Raw genomic sequence first — 18,206 nt, forward strand, 5'->3', positions numbered from 1 at the left:
CAAAAAAAAAAAAAAAAAAAAAAAGAATAGCCATTGTCATACTACAATCTCAAGATAATTTTTGTGCTTTCCATAAAGCTGGAAAAGGTTGAATTCCTGCTCCATGAACTCATGAACTGGAAATTATCACTGCCTTACCAGTCCTCCACTCCAGCCGGTGTTCATATGAGAATAATTTAGGTGACTTTGTTTCAGAGGCTGCTTTGTGGCTCATCCACTTAGACTGGAGTTTGTGTTAAAGTGCTGAGGGTAGGGTATAGTGGCTCACACCTGTAATCCCAGCACTTTGGGAGGCTGAGGCAGGAGGATTACTTGAGCTCAGGATTTCAAGACCAACCTGGGCAACATAGCAAGACTTTCGTCTCTACAACAAATTTCAAAATTAGCCGAGCAGCTACTTAGGAGTTTGAGGTGGAAGGATCACCTGAGCCCAGGAGGTTGAGACTACAGTGAGCCATGATTGTGTTAGCTCCGCCCAGAACACTGGTTGGCCATGAGCATTTGTCTTCTCTCTGGAACACAAAACCACTGTTATATCTTGGGTTGAAGACTCATCTTGCAAGTTAACTATTTTCCACCAAGAAATCAAGAACTGTAAGTATGAATTATCTGGGGGAAAAATATCAATTTCCCCCCCATTTCACATTCTCAAAAGAGGAAGGTAATGTTTTTCCTGTTGAGACAATAGTCTCCTATTTTATTATTTCTAGAGAACTTTGAATTAGATAAACTTTGTCTCAGCCCTTAACTTTGTGACTTACTAGTTGCATGATCTCAAACCTTATTTTTCCAACTGTGTGTGTGTATGTGTGTGTGTATCTCACCAAATACATTGAGTAAACTGAGTGGTGGAAGAAGAATAAACAAATAAATTCCTAAACATTTCTATCCAAGTTAAGTGACAAAATACAGTTGGAGTGGTCTTGGGTGACCCAAGGAAACATTCTTTTAGATTGAAAACCTCCAGCTATTCTATTCTTGATGTATATCCCAAAGAGGTTCTTACACATATCCCAGGGGATATGGACAAGAATGTGCACTGCAGCATTATACATGATGGCAAAGAGTTGGAACAATCAAGGTGTCCATCACTGTGACAATATGGCGGAAACACACTCTGGGTGGGTGTACTGTTAGAAGCAATGGATAACATGGATGTATCTCTAAACCACAGTGCTTGGGAACAAAAAGAAAACACAAAGCAATTTACCTATAGTAACATAAAACAGCATGACTCATTTTGCAAGAAAAGCACGCAAACAAAAGATTCGCTATCAAAGCACTAGAAAATTTGACTATGGGATAGAGAGAAAAAGTGAACTGGAAAGAAGATAAAAGAAATGTGTAAAGAAGGAAGAGAGAAGAGAGAAAAGAAGGAAGCAAAAAAGGGAAGGAGGGAGATCCTTCGCTTTCAGCAATGATTATTATGTGCCATGAACTGAAGGGTCTAGTTAATTGTTTCTTCTGCACTGAAGTTAGAAAAGAAAAAATTGAGAAAAAGAAAGTAGACCTATGAAAGTCGTTCTCAATCTTTGTCTTCCTCACAGAGTTCCAGGATACTTCCCTTGAGACATCAGTCCACCAGTGGCGGCAGAGGAGCAGGAGAAGAAGATCGAGGCCTAGAGCTGTGATTCTCAAAATGTGGTCAAGAGCCACATGTGTCTGTAATTCCGGGGCTTTGGTTGGTATGTGGTGAATGAGCTCACCTCAAACCTGCTGACCCAGGACCCCGCAGGTGGGCCTGGGAATGCACCAGCAAGCCTCAGGTGGCTCCCACTGAGGTTTGAAGACCTTTACTATAGAAGCGTGCACTTCTGTCTACTTAAACAGGACTGAGTCTTTCTTCCAGCTCAGTGCAGATACATTTTTTTCTGCCAATTTTTTGGTCTCTGTTACTATTTTTAATTGACACAAAATTTTGCATATTTAGGGGTATACTGTGCTATGTCAATCCATGTATGCAATGCATAATGGTCAAATAGAGCTAATTCCCATACCCATCACCTAAAGCACTGACTATTCCTTTGTGTTGGGAACACATAATATCTGCTCTTCTGATTATTTGAAAACATGCAGGAACTTATTAATTGCAGTCACCCTAAGTGCTGGTTGACTCTACAACTCATTCCTTCTATCTGGCTGTCGTTTGTGTCCATTAACCAGCCTCTGGCCACGCAAACCCCCACCCCTCCCCTCTAGTAATCACTATTGACTTTGCTTCTACAAGATTCACTTTTTTAGCTACCACGTGAGTGAGAACATGTGGTATTTGTCCTTCTGTGCCTGGTTTATTTCACTTAACATAATGTCCTCACACTCATCCATGTTGCCCGATACATTTATATAAACTGACTTGTGTTCCCTCAGCTCAAGGCTGTACGCAGCCATGGAAGCCATCTCTTTTCATTATTTCATATTACTCTGTGTCAGGGAAGGTGGAAAAGAGAAACAATCAGGTTTATTAATCAGATGTTACAGAAAACAGTTTACCACTCCTTGACATACACAAGTAAAAAGTAAATCCAAGAAGCTGGTTTGTTGGTACTTTGCAGGCCCTTCAAACCACTTGACAATGGCAAAGAACACTGGCTGAATTGGTTATATTGTCACGTGTTATTCTTTCCTTCATGGAACCCATGGAAACGCTCCAGAAACCCTTGTTCTGTTATTACACTGTAATATCTTCAATACGGAGGGAAGGGGCATTTTTTAATTTCTTCCCTTTCCTTTGAAATTACTTCCCATGCCTTTCATGAACCTTGGTGATGTTCCAAAACTTTTCTAATCAATCTAACATTGTAAGCTGTCAGAATGGATTTTCTTCGCAAGAATTTATATCATGCTATACATTTAATATCTGTTCTACATAAATCCTATTCTTTTCTTTTTGTATTATTTCCTTGTTTCTTGAGAGACTCTTTTTTGTTCTTTTCAGTCCTATTGAATTATCTCCAATTTTAAAGACCTCATTAAAGTAACTCTAGAATTTCATCTCCAGAAAAACTACATCAGCAAATTCCAACGATTTGCTATTGTGTTATTTGAGGATTGTGACTCACTCCATTTGCAAAGCATCTAAAAAGTAAAGTGTTGGACCCTTGAGGAGGGTGAACTGTTTTGATCAAAGTGGTGAGTACATTCAGTCACATAACCAGAGAATTCTGATGGCAAGTTTGACAATTATGGAATTGTTTTGTGGTTCTTTTAGTATGTTGAGTGGGTGTCTTAACGAATTGACCAAAACACTGGGGTTTTGTTTGCTTTGTTTTTTTATTGCCTCATTGTAGTTCATTATCATAAACACCATCTCCTATTGAACACAAAAATAAATTTTAAAAGTAGAAAACAATAGCAATTCACTTATATAGCCAATTAAACTTGAAAATATTGCATCTGATAGACACCAAATAGAATACTCCTCTTCTTTACATGATGTCTTCCTGGCTGCACAATTACAATTATGGTTCAAGCTCCATAGTCTGATTTTTCAGCATCATCATAACTTTCTGTGTTTGGTTGTTTTCCTAAGAACATACATTGGAAAATATATGCAGAATTCTGCATATTATTTGCATTTATTAAACCCCTACCAACCAGTGTGCAGATGTGGAAATGAATATGTACTGACTTTTGAATCACTTATCTTTGTGCTATTCTTGTAGGGTAATATGGAAATTTTTTTTAAAAAAAGAATAAACATTAAAGAGTGTGTCATTAGCTGGGTTTGGTGGCTCAGCCTGTAATCCCGTGCTTTGGGAGGCTGAGGTGAGTGGACTGCCTGAGCCCATGGGTTCGAGACCCGCCTGGGCAACTTGGCGAGACCTCATCTCTACAATAAATCAAAAATTAGCCAGGCATGGTAGCGCAGGCCTATAGTTCCAGCTACTTGGAAGGCTGAGGCAGAAGGATCGCTGGAGCCCAGCAAGTCGAGGCTGTGGTGGCAGGGAGCGTGCCACTGCACTCCAGCCTGGGCGACAGAGTGAGACTCCAACTCAAAATAATAACAATAATAATAAAGAGTGTGTGATTGACTAAGCACAGCAGAGACCAGCCAAGTCAGTGCTCATAAGTGAGTGAAAATGTTGGTTATTTTGCAAGATGATTCTTCCTGCTAAATGGGGTTTAGGGCTAAATAAGCATTAGATAAATACATTAAAGTCAGAATGCTGACAGAGTGGAAATGTTTTGTTTTCTGAAAATACCACAGACTATTTCTGAAACATTTAAGCATTGGCATTAACTAAATATATTTCCCAAGTACCTTTCCCCTATTTCAGAATATGAATACATATAGTCCACATGTTTCTGATTCATTTGCAACTAATTTATCAAAATTGGCAAGATCTATTTGCTAACCACAAGGTCTAGGGAGCCAGTTTAAGAAAAAAAAAGCATTCTTAAATTTTCCATTTGACCACTCAGTTGTTTCAGAGGGGGTTCAAACTCTGATTATGAGCATTTATTAAAAACTCAGAAGACATTGAGTGTTTCCTTTCACTCTAGTTTTTTTGTTTGATATCTTTTGCCAATCTGAAAGGCCCTCAATTTTTCTTTGTTCACTCCCCACTCAGGATAAGAAGTGGGACATGCTCATTAATAATATTAGAATAATAGATTCAAAAATATTTATTCTAAATAATAATGCTTCCATTCCCCATGGATCTTATTTTCCAACAGGAAAAAATTATTAGAAGTCAACCATATAATAAATTCAGCACATTTACTTTTAGTGTCCTCCATACTTTACTGATGGTGTGTTTTAGTACTCATGTCTTTCACTTCAACTTTCCCTGAAGACCCAAGACAGACGCTGTGCCTGTGCATTAATAATTAAACACCTGAGTATCTACACATCAATTTACCTGTTAATTAGTCAGTTAAATATTTCAAGTGTATTTCCCATGTCATCCAATCCCCTAAGTATGCTTAATCATGGACTTACCTGGGTACTTAATACACAGAATCCCAGGTTGCTGCTATGGGAGCCGGGAATGTGTATGATTAACCAATGTCCCAAAATGATTCTTAGCAGTCAGGGACCCACATACACGGCTGGCTAATTATGTTTGCTGTGACAAAGAGTCTCTAAACAGCCCGGATTTCAGATCATTTTTTATCTTTTTAGCAATGATAAAGTTTTCAATGTGACAATATGTATGCATCATAAGATCTTTCCTATTAATATGTTGACCAACTGAAAAATTTTCTGGCCGGGCTCAGTGGTTCAGTCTGTAATCCCAGCACTTTGGGAGGCCGAGGCGAGTGGATTGTCTGAGCCCGTGGGTTCCAGACCAGCCCAGGTAACTTGGCGAGACCTCGTCTCTATAATAAATCAAAAACTTGGCTGGGTGTGGTAGCGCGTGCCTGTAGTTCTGTTACTTGGAAGGCTGAGGCAGAAGGATCGCCAGAGCCCAACAGGTTGAGGCTGTGGTGGCCAAGAGGAATGCCACTGCCCTCCAGCCTGGGTGACAGAGTGAGACTCCAACCCCAAAAAAATAAAAAAGGAAAAAGAAAAATTTTCTTTCTCAAACCACCTGTCATAATGTTTCCTTCGGGAAAAGAATCTTCATAATGTTCCAAAGTGTGATCTCTTTCTTCAGGAGAATTGAAGGAGCTGTTTAGAAAGGAGACAACAAATGATGGTGACTGCCACAACCTAATTTTGAGGCAAATCATTTAATTTATTTGAAGTTTATCTGGACTTTAAGGGCAACTATCAAAATTTGAAATAAGTTTTATATATTTTGAAAACAACACTGCCCTTGATGTCATTGCTTTGTTTGGGGGTTTTTGTTTTGTTTTGTTGTCAAAGTATTTATTTTGTATACTAGATAACATCACAGAAGGTTAAATATGTATTCATACATTTATGAAATAGGGCATGGATTAAAACAGATTGAATAGTACTGGTTTAGGAGGTATATTTGTTTTCTATTGCTGTGACAAATTACCACAAATGCAGCGGCTTCAAAAGACACACAGTTAGAGTTCCTGTGAGTCAGAAGCTTGGGCAAAGCTTAGCGGGGTCTTCTGTGCAAGATCCGGGTATGGGGAATTGGCCAGGAGATGTGACTTGGGAGGAAGCTCCTTTGGGTTACTGGGAGATTCTTTTTCTTGTGGTATATGAACAAGAACTCTCACTTCTTAATGGCTGTCAGCTGTAGCTGCCCACAGCCCCAGCCCTCCTGACAGGCAACTCACAGCACAGCTATTTGCTTCTTCAAGACCAGCAGGCGAATCTCCTTCTCCATCTACAAAGATGGAGTCTCATCTAACAAAACAGTCACAAGTGTGATTTCCTATCACCTGTGCTATCTATATTCTGTTGGTTAAAGGAAATCACAGATTCCATCACTCAAGAGGAAGAGATAACACTAGGGTGGGAATCACTGGGGGTCACCCTATGGTGTGTCCACCACAGGGGTATAAATTGGATAATCTCTAAGACAAGTTTTTTACTTAGAAGACAGCATTGACCGGGCTCGGTGGCTCAGCCTGTAATCCCACGCTTTGGGAGGCTGCAGTGAGTGGATTGCCTGAGACCACGGGTTCGAGACCCGCCTGGGCAACTTGGCCAGACCTCATCTCTACAATAAATCAAAAATTAGCCGGGCATGGTAGCGCAGGCCTGTAGTTTCAGCTACTTGGAAGGCTGAGGCAGAAGGATCGCCAGAGCCCAGCAGGTTGAGGCTGCGGTGGCCAGGAGCGGCTACTGTACTCCAGTCTGGGCGACAGAGTGACACCCCAACTCAAAAAAAAAAAAAAAAAAGGAAGACAGCATGACTTGAAATATGATCCCTATGATGTCCACTTGTATACTGAATCCTGAATTGTACCCCACATCTTTAAAATATTTTTTAAAATTTTAAAAAGGAATACAATCCCTAGATCTCATACATATGAATCTCCTGAACTGCTTATTTTAAAAATGCAGCTTACTTGTTCTAGACTGGTACCTGCTTTATCAAACTGTGTTGGAAACAGTGTGGCAGATCCTGTGTTTTTGAAAGTTCCCAGGTGATTCTGGGACATTACCTCCCCTGTGATTCTATAAATTAATTGCAAAAAAAAATAACCTTTGAAAGACAATGAAGACACCAAAGAAAAGCAACCAAAGAAAAAAATTAATTGGACTTTATCAAAATAAAAATTTATGTACCTCAAAGAACACTATCAAGAAAGTGAAAAAACAGCCCACAGAATGGGAACTAATATTTACAAACCACTTATCAGAGCAGGAATCTAGCTTCCAGAATATATAAATAACTTTTCCAACTCAAAAACAAAAAGAAAAATAACCAAGGTAAAGATGGGCAGAGAATTTGAATAAACATTTCTCCAAAGAAGATGTGTAAATGGCCAATAAGCATATGAAAAGATACTCAGCACCATTAGTCATTAGGGAAATGCTCACCAAAACCTTATTGAGATACAGTTTGACATGCACAAGGATGGCTACAGTCAAAAAGACAGAAAACAAGTGTGTGTGAGGAAGTGGGTAAATTGGGACCTCATACGTGACTGGAAACAAGGACTCCCTCCTTGAGCAAACTTTAGCCAACTTCCTCGGAGTCCTGCTCTCTCTTAGGCACCTCTCTTTGGCCTATTGTCCTTGACCTGGTAAGCTCACTTCTGCAAAAATTGTGCCAGGCCAGTTTAGCAAGAATTACCCATCCTTGGTGCTCAACAGTTTTTCTTGGTGATTTTCTATCCACTGACTCCCTCACTCTGCCTGTTGGTTGTAAGGCCTCAGCTGCCCTTGTACTCAGAACGGAGTTCAATTTTCTCCTATTGCAAGCATCTTGAATAAAGTCTTTCTTGCATGTTTATCGAATACAATAGACTTATTATTGCACTACAAATGTAATTTCTGTCATCCAATGCAATTTTTATATGATACTGGTAAGAGTTTTACATGGCACAGGTGCTTTGGAAAGCAGTTTAGCAGTTTCTCAAGAGGTTAAACATAAAGCTATTCAGCAGTTCCACTCCTAGTTGTTTACTCAAGAGAACTGAAAGCATATGTTGACACAAAAACTTGCACGTGAATGTTCACAACACAATTATTCATAATAGCCAAAAAGCAGTAACAACTCAAATGTTTATCAACTGATGACTGGATAAACAAAATGCAGTATGCCATAAGTGTAATATTATTCATCCATAAAAAGAAATGAAGCATAGATATATACTAAAACATGGATGATGGTGAAAACATTATGCTTAGTGAAAGAAGCCAGACACAAAAGGTAACATATTATAAAATTCCATTTATGTGAAATGTCCAGAAGCAGCAAATCCAGAGACAGAAAGGATATTAGTGGTTGGCAGGGGCTTGGGTAGGAGAAAATCAGAGAGTGCTCATGGGTACAAGTTTCCTTTTGGGGTGACAAAAATGTTCTGGAATTGGATAATGATGAGGATTACGTGACCTTGTGAATATACTAAAGACCCACAGAATTTTACTCTCTCAGAGTGTGAATTTTATGGTATGTGAATTACTAGTTTAACTTTTTTAAATTGTAGAGACCAAGGGAAAACTTCCCTTTCATCCTCTGAAGTTTCACTGAAAATCAATTGACAAATGGCAGATTAACAAGAGACAGACAAGATTGATTCATCTGCACACATATGCATGGATGTTAAACAAAATATGAAAACTCAAAGAGAGGGCCAGATGGTTGATACTTTTATACTATCTTTTTTTTTTTTTTTTGAGTTGGAGTCTCACTCTGTCACCCAGACTGGAGTGCAGTGGCCGCTCCCGGCCACCGCAGCCTCGACCTGCTGGGTTCCGGCGATCCTTCTGCCTCAGCCTTCCAAGTAGCTGTAACTACAGGCGCGTGTAACCACGTCCGGCTGATTTTTTAATTTACTGTAGAGATGAGGTCTCGCTGCCCAGGTGGGTCTCGAACCCGCAGGTTCAGGCAATCCACTCACCTCAGCCTCCCAAAGGCGCGGGATTACAGGCTGAGCCACCGAGCCCGGTTTCTTTTATACTATCTTGAAGTGACAGAAACAACAGGAGATTGCAGCGAGGAAGGCCAGGTTATGGAAGGGCGAGAGAAATAAAGCATGGCACCAAGGCAGTCTGGTGCAGATGAAACCTCACAGGCAGCAGACAAAAAGCAGACCATAGCCTGTGGTTTAGTTTATCTTTTCTAGATCTGGACAAGGGAGGGGAGCCTCGGGGAAAGCCTGGCCCCTCATTTCACCAATGCAATTTCTCCACAGATGCAAAACTCCCCTACAAAAGGCATCTTTTTAGCTATTTTGGATTTCCTGCCATACTGAAAAGTTACCTTGAAATATATCCAAGAAGTATATATTGGGGCAAAATCGTTTTTGGTTCCTTTAAAAATATACAAAAAGCCATGAAAAGATATCATGTTTTAAATGAACTTGCTTCGTTGTGTTTGTGTGGTGTATGTGTGTCTGATTATTAAAATTAATATTAATTACATTGCTAAAATACAAAATAAGAAGGATTAATATTCCTAAACAAACACAACATAAGGTCATTTATCTTCACCCAAGTATTAAACCTAACATTGCAGTAGGCTCTTAAGAATTCATCATCCCCAAATAATCAATAAAAAAGGGAACAAGGACTAATGTGTGATGAATAAAGCATTTCATAGCACATTGTCAGGGACACATATATTTTCTCAGTCACAAAGCTTATCTGTCTCAGGTGTGGTCTCTGAAGCTTTGTATTATCCATCGGGGGAGGGGAGAAGGAAGTGAAGAGGGCGGGAGGAGGGGCAGAAATAGGGAAATGAGAAAAAAAACAAAGAATAGGAGAGGAAATCCTCATTAAAGCTCATCCTGATGTTTACTTTAGGGCTTTCAAGCTGTTGCTTTAGCACCTTATTGAGATTAAACATGTCAGCTGAAAAGCTTTCTGTAAATTATTTTGCAATATTAATTTGTGTGAGTTGAGCTACCATATTCAACAATTTGGAGGGAGACCACAAAACATAAACTGCTTTGCATAAGGAAGCAGGGAATTCATGGGCAGGGGCTAACAGTTAAAGATAGCTTAAAGAGAGGAGGGACAACCTGCAGAAACAACAGATCCCAGGAAAGCAATGAGTCGTCTGGCTCTGCGAGAGGTCTTAGCCACTGAGATGCAATAAGAGTTTTCAAGAGCATGAATAGCTAACACAATTTTAAATCACTTTCTGAGTGATGCTACCACAGCCTTACCTGTTTTCTCTTGACATCTGCCCAGTGTACAACCTCGTGTCTGTGGGACTCCGGGGAGTGAACATGTGGCGGGTGGCAGAGGGCATCCAATATACAAGGTGAGGTGATGCTGTGTGGGAGGACATGTGGGAAAGTGAAGATCCACGATGAGGAGGTAAACTGGATGTGGAAATGGCTCTGGCCACACTGAAAAGAACTCTGTGTTTCCCACCATGGATTCTTCTCATCTCTTCTTTCATCTCAGACGAGACTATACCAGGCCTCCTGTGATACCATAAGGGATAAAACTGAAAATATTAAACTCTTATGTTTCTCACCTTATGGATGAATTGTATTGTGTCTACTGTGGTCTAGAGGAGACACTTGCAAGAATACAATCTGCAGAATATTGCATAGCAAGAAGGATACAATTCCCTGCAAATGACTGAGACTGAGTGAGTTCATCCTGGCCTGTTCATCCATACATCCTATAAATATATCTGCCTGGTAGCTACAATTTGTTAGATGCCTTGATAGGTGTTTTGGTGTAAAGATCAATAAAAGAAAGGAAATATTTAATCTAATATGCAAATAGGCCAGGCACAGTGGCTCACCTTTGTAATCCCAGCACATTGTGAGGCTGAGGTGGGAGGATTGATTGAGCCCAGGAATTTGAGACCACCAAGGGCAACCTAGGAGAATTCTGTCTCTACAATAAACACACAAAAAATTAGCTGAGTGTGGTGGTGCATACCTGTAGTCCCAGCTGCACACAAGGCTGAGATGGGAGGATCACTTGAGGTCAGAAGATCAGGGCTGAAGTGAGCGATGATCATGCCACTTTGCTTAAGCTAGGACAAGAGAGAAAGAGCCTGTCTCCAAAAGTATAATAAAATGCAAAAGTAGTGTTGATGGTGCTCAGATACTATGCCAGTCACAGTGTGATCTGTGTATCACTGCTAGTCCATGTGATGTTTGTTACAATAAAATGCAAAAGTAGTGTTGATGGTGCTCAGATACTGTGCCAGTCACAGTGTGATCTGTTTACCACTGCTAGTCCATGTGATGTTTGTTATAGCAAGTGAAGAGGAGGAGAAATATCTTTCCCTCTATCATCCAAGATTCATGGCTGAGATCACTACAGCAAAAGACATGTTAACAAGAGAAAAGCATATAAATGTATTTTATGTAATTTTTATGTGGCATGGAAACATTCATAAGAAAATGAAGACCTGAAAACATGTGGTAAACCTGCGTGTTTTTATTCTAGTTTTGATGAAGTCGATAGTCATGGAGAAATATAACTGGACAAAGGAATATAATTTAATGGCAATAAACTGGGCTGTTTAGATTCTTCTCTGTGATTCTATGTTTCCAGATATAAGGACCATCTTTTCTTTCAAAGTCCAGGGAAGTCACCTGTTGAAAATAAGTGTTTACAGCAGGTCCCGAAAGCCCCAGTCTTAACTCGAGTCTCTTTCACTGCAGTTAGGAACTCATCCTGCTGGTGCAGAAAACTACTGGGATGCACACCCATCTGTGCCAATGGGACAATCTTCAGATCCCTGACCAGAATTCCCACACAGCTCCAGTACCTCCCTTGGGACTTCCCCAGGTCCATCTGGGCAAGAAAACCATATCAACATCACAAGACTCATAGCAAACCTGGTCTTAGGGTGTCTTCTAGTACTGAGATAACTGCAGTGGTCACAACCTTAGGAAACACAGCAGTCCCACAGCCTGGAAGAAGCCAGGCTCAGTGGCTCAGCCTGTAATCCCGCGCTTTGGGAGGCTGAGGTGAGTGGATCGCCTGAGCCCGCAGGTTTGAGACCCACCTGGGCAACTTGGCAAGATCTCATCTCTATAATAAATAAAAAAAAATTAGCTGGCTGTGGTAGCACACACCTGTAGTTCCAGCTACGTGGAAGGCTGAGGCGGAAGGATCGCCGGAGCCCAGCAGGTCGAGGCTGCAGCGGCTGAGAGCAGCCACTGCACTCCAGTCTGGGTGACAGAGTGAGACTTCAACTCAAAAAAAAAAAAAAGAATTCCTGGAGGGTCCTCTAAGGAAGAAGAGACATAAACAATGCCAGACTGTGAAGACTAAAGCAAATACCTACTATCTCAATGTGCAGACATCACTGCACTTCCATATGCATCAAAAACATTCAGGGAAACATGACCTCGCCAAATTAAGAAGGAGACTAACCCTAAAGTCATGGAAATATGTGATCTCTTAGACAAATAATTCAAAATAGTTGTCTTAGGGAAGTTTAATGAATTTCAAGAAAACACAAAAAACTAATTCAGAAATGTATCAAAGATTTAACAAAAAGATTGAAATTTTTTAAAAAGCCAACAGAAATTCTGGAACTGAAAAATATAATGAATAAAATTTTAAGTGTAATAGAGAGCACCAACAGCAGAATTGATCACATAGAGAATCAGACAGACTATTTGAAAATGTACAGAGAGAGGAGAAAAAAAAAAAATGAAATGAGCAAAGCTTACAAGATCTATGGAATAACATCAAAAGAGAAAATATTTGGATTATTGGAGTTAAGGAGGGAACTAAGAAAGACAAATAGGTAGAAAGCTTACTCAAAGAAATAATAACAGAAAACTTTCCAAATCTGGAGAAAGATATAACTATCCAGGTATAGGAAGGTCAAAGGTTATCAATCAGATTCAACCCAAATAAGAATACTCCAAGACATATTGTAATCAAACTCACAAAGCTCAAAGGCAAAGAAAGAATCCTGAAAGCAGTAAGAGAAAATAAGTAAACAACATATAAAGCAGACCCACTGTGACTGGCAGCAGACTTCTCAGTAGAAACTCTTCAGGCCAAGAGGTTGTGGGGTCATTTATTCAGAGTGATAGAGGAAAAAAAGCCAACCAATAAGACTCAACCCAGTAAAGTTATCCTTCAGGAATTAAGTAGAGATAAAGACTCCCAGACAAACATAGGAAATTTATTACTGTCAGACCTGTCCTTCAAAAAAATGCTAAAGAGAGTTTTTTCAATCCAAAAGAAAAAGATGCTAATATGATTATTACATCAATGTTGTAATCATGGTATTTAAACCACTTATATCTTTATAAGAAGACTAAAAGCAAAGCTATTCAAAATAATAACTAACAATCTGCTAAGAGATAGGAAATATAAAAATGTAAATTGTGACATCAAAAAATTAAAATGTTGGGGAGAAGGAAGTTAATGTGTACAGGATTTTACTTTTAATTTGTTTTATCTCCATTTTTGCAATCAAAAGTTAAGTTGGTGTGAGTTTTAAATTCTTGTTATCACTATAGGATGATTTTTGTAAGCCTCATAGTAGCTACAAATCAAAAACCTGAAATACTTAACACCCAAAATAAAAAGCAATGACTTAAAACTTACTGTCAAAGAAAATTATTTGACACAAAAGAAGATACAAAATAAGAAAGGAAGAGAAAGGGAGAGGAGTTTAAAAAAAAAAACTAGAAAACAAAAAAGAAAAGACAGTAGTAAGTCCCTAGTAAGCAGTGAGTGTAAGTAAACTAAATTCTCCATTTAAAAGATGCCAGAGTCCAACTCCAGGAGAGAGTCAGGGCCTGAATGGGAAGAATCAGGAACGGCGAAGAAACGACAGGAGTTAACTGCTTGGGGAGAGTTCAGGACTCTGCCAATTTTTATTCAATTCTTTCATGCTTATATAGTTTTTTTACTGACCCCTGTACCCAAAAAATGCAACACACATTACACATTAAATGTTTACATCATGTTTTTTCCTTTTGTTTATGGGGAAGTTGACCTTTACAAGTTTCATTTTGTTCCTTCCTGCTACCGGTGGCGTTATTTATGTAACAAAACACCAGCTGCCAAGAATTTATCAACCACAACCTGTGACCTCTAGGCCAAATCTCTTCCCTTTTGCTATTCTATTTCTTTTCCTTTACTAATGTATTTTCTTAATACACTTTTAGCAGCAATATATTGACTTGTTTTCTCTTTTATATAACCACTCTTACCTTACCCACTACGAATTCTTAATACTCTATATTAATTAATTTTACTATTAATTAAAAATTTTAACTTTCTTAATTTTAATTGCCTTATCTATATTACTTGCTGTTTTCTTATCACCTATTTTACATTTTATATTTCTAAACAAAACTTAAGTCTAAATCTATACTTATATATGAAATTAATCTTCTAATCCTAAATGTATTTAATTTTAAACCTACATTAAGTGTGTATAATTTTAAGTTTACCTTAAAACTTAATTATTTTCTATTCCTTCTATTACTTATATTTAACTAATACCTACATCTATAATAAACATTTATCTTTTAATTATAACTGTTATTTTTTTAATTCTAATCCTTACTTTAATTTTAACCCTCTTTCTAATTAAACTATCATATTTCTTAAATCAAAAGGCATGTCTGTGACTTGTTTTTCCCGAAAACACCTGTGTTTGGAGATACTCTGTCTCAGTTTCTCACTTCCTCATCAATCACAACTGTTAATGTTGTTGCTTATAAAGGGTATGAGGAAGGACTTGTTTTTCCTTTTTAGCTAAAGGTTGCAAAATTTCACGGGAAAGGGGGTAGTAAAACATTCCCTTGTCGCTTCAGGGGGGAGATTTTTGCTGTTGAGCCCTTTTTACGTTTCTATACGTAGGTTTACTGCTAATTCCACATCCTTGCACATTCTAGCTAATTGCTGTATGTATCAAGGGAAGTGTTTTTCAAGCCGGAGCCCGCCTTCCTTTGAGGCCAAAAGGAGCCCTTCAGCAGGATCCGTGGGGCTCTGCCTCCATCATGGCCGCTTCCCACTGGGGCTCTGCTCCCCGTCCGCGTTTTTCCCCTTTTCGGGTAGCCTCCGTTTTGCCTCTTTAGGGGTTGTGGCTTCCGGCAAAAAGACATAGAGTAGGTTAAATGGATTTAAAACACCCAACTATATGCTGCCTACAAGAAACTCACTTCACTTATAAAGACAGATATGGACTGAAAGTGAAGGGATGGAAAAATAGATAAATCAAAAGCAAATTATTTTCTTCCAAGATACAATGGTAGCACAGACATCAGGTAAACATTCCTTTTTGGAAAAGGGGAAATCGGCCAAAAGAACAGATAACAGGCCCCCATGGAAGTACAGAAGCCAGCAGGCAGACATTAAATCTTAAAGCTCCAAAATAACCTCCCTTAATTCCATATATTGTACCCTGGGCACACTGGTGCAAGGGGTGGGCTCCACAGCTTTGCTGGATGCAGCACATGTGGAGTCAAAGGCCTTTGGCTTTCCCAAGCTGAGGAAGCACAGTGTCTCTATACTTCTGGGGTCTGGAGGGCAGCAGCCTCATTCTTGCTGCTTCACTAGGCAGTGATCTTGTGGGGAATCTGTGGAGACTTTGACCCCACAGTTCCCCTTGGCACTACCTCAGGAGAGGCTCTCAGGAGGGGCTCCACCCCTGCAGGAGGCTTCTACCTGGATGCCAAGGCTTTCCCATACATCCTCTGAAATCTACATAGAAGCTGCTAGGCTTACAGCTTGCACACTTTGGAGCAGTGGCCTGAGTGGTACCTGGGGTTGTTTGAGCCACAGCTGGAGTCAGACAGGCCAGGATGTGGGAAGCAGTGCCTTCAGGTGGCACAGAGCAATGGTGTCCTGGGTCTGGCCTTCAAAACTATCTGTCTGCCTAGGCCTCTGGACTTGTTATCCTCAAAGATTTCTGAAATGTCTTTGGAGCCTTTTCCACATCATCTTGACTATTAGCACCTGGCCACCCCTTTTGTCTGTGATAGTCTCTCTAGCAAGTGCTTGCTCCCCAGCACCCCTAGATTCCTCACTTGAAGATGCTCACTCATTCTCTAATACACAGCCCAGGCTGCACATTTTCCAAAATTTTCTACTCTGTTTCCCTGTCCTCTACCAGTTTACTATAAGCAATGAAAAGTAACCACTAAGCAGCCTGAGCATTCTGATGATTTCTACCAGATACCCTAGGTCATCACTCTTAAGCTCAACCTTCCATAAAGCCCTTGGACATGGACACAGTGCAGCCAAGTTCTCTGCTAGGTGTAACAATGATCACATTTGTTCCAGTTCCCAGTAAGTTTCTCATTTTCGCGTGCGGTCTTTTCAGCCTGGCCTTTACTGTCCATATTTCTATCAGCATTTTGGTCATGACAACTTAACCCTTCTCTAAGAAGTTCCAAACACTCCCTTATTATCCTATCTTCTTCTGAATCCTCCAAGCTCTTCCCATCTCTGTCCATTACCCAGTTCCAAAACCAACTCATTTTCAGTTATCTATACCACAACAACCCATTTCTCAACTCATGTTTTATCTTTGTGTTGCAATAAAGGAAGACTGAGGTTGGGTAGTTTACACAGAAAAAAATCTTTATGTGGTACTAGAAGATTAATGTGGGGCCACAGTTCCTCCAAATGGCCAGCTACTTTGCTCAAAATTTGTCATCTGATCAATTCACATACTGGCAACCTGGTGACAGAAAGATGCAAGAGTGTCTTGACACGGCTTGGTTTCTGTTCAGACTTTGCTACTTTTTGTATCACCATTAGCAAATGATTGAGCCCTTCAGAATTGTACTGTAGTCATCTACAAAGCCAGGAAAATATCTCTAGCCACTCTTCTCCCTCACAGAGTTTGAATATTGAGTGAAATCACATGTGCAAAGTGGTAATATTTCAAAAGGCTCCTGCCAAGCTGCACTGTCGTAACTGAGAAGAGCTTATTGTCATCCACAATCATATTCATGGATGGCTGATTCTCATCAGCTTCCTCTCAGAAACGAAACATGTGCTTGGGCGATCTCAAGAAATGTCCATGGCAGGAAACACAAAGCTGGACATCAGAAGAACAGTAACAAGAGGGATGACAACAAAGCACAGGGAGTGTTGAGAGGAAACTTGTCCAGGGGCAGAATCACTGGGAATAGAGGGAGCCCAGAATTCACAGCATTCCAAAGCTCCTGCAATTTAGTGAAAGGAGAGGTGGTCCTTTGATCTCAAGTTTTAAAGATGTTACATTTAAAAGGCATATGCAAAAGAATAGGCCCTTTCAAAGAAACAATGGCTTGAGTGCTGGCACAATTGCCAGCAGGTTTTCTAGTGTGAAATATATGTTTTCTGAAAATAGAAAGGACATTGCATAAAGCTTTTTCTCCAGCCAAACCATCCGGAAGCAAGTGGTACAGCTCTCAGGCCTTTGGATGACAGTTACTGAACTCAGTGGGGTAAAATGTTCCTTTTCCTGGGACCTCCAAAATTACTAGTAACGTGACTATGAAGAACGTGTCAAATAAACAAAAGCACCAACTACAGAGACCACAAGTCACTGATTTCCCTGTAAAAATATCAAATGTTTTATAGTTACTTAGCCAAAAAGTATGTTCACATTAGGTAAAGAGACTATATTGTAATATTTTTCATTTCTCCTGCTCTGCATTTATTATTAACATATTACAAAGGAAATGAAAGTGATAGGAAGGCAGAATACAGACTGGATGTCTTTATGGTCTAATTGGCTTTGATGAAGGCAACTACTATTAGGGAATTTCCCACAAAGAGATTTAAGTTTCCAGCCTTGGGCACAGGAGCGAAAGAAATCTCTGGTATAGAAATAAGTAAAATAAAGAAAGCAAGAAGAATAGGGAGAGGTTTTGCCAAGTGAAGAATTCTAAAGAGTGCCAAGTTTTCATTTATTCATTCACAAAGACAAATCCACACATCTTTTGGAGCCTTTTTATGTGCCAGACATGTTGACAGTACGGGGGAGAGGGCAAGGGGAAGTTGGATAGGGAATCTTGCCTTAGGAAACTTCCAGTCCAGGGGGACACTTACATACAACAAGTGATTAAACAAAGCACTGTGTGACTGTTTGGTTAGTGAATGGGGTGATGGAGGGAGAAGAACAAAAACTCAGTTGAATCTGCAGATACTATATTCATGTTTTCAACTTCTGCTTTGCATCAGATTGTTGTTTGCCTCAAAATGTTCTTAATTCTTT

This window comes from Carlito syrichta, unplaced genomic scaffold (genome assembly GCF_000164805.1).
Source record: "Carlito syrichta isolate Samal-C Ts95f unplaced genomic scaffold, Tarsius_syrichta-2.0.1 Scaffold288990, whole genome shotgun sequence".
Lineage (NCBI taxonomy): Eukaryota > Metazoa > Chordata > Mammalia > Primates > Tarsiidae > Carlito > Carlito syrichta.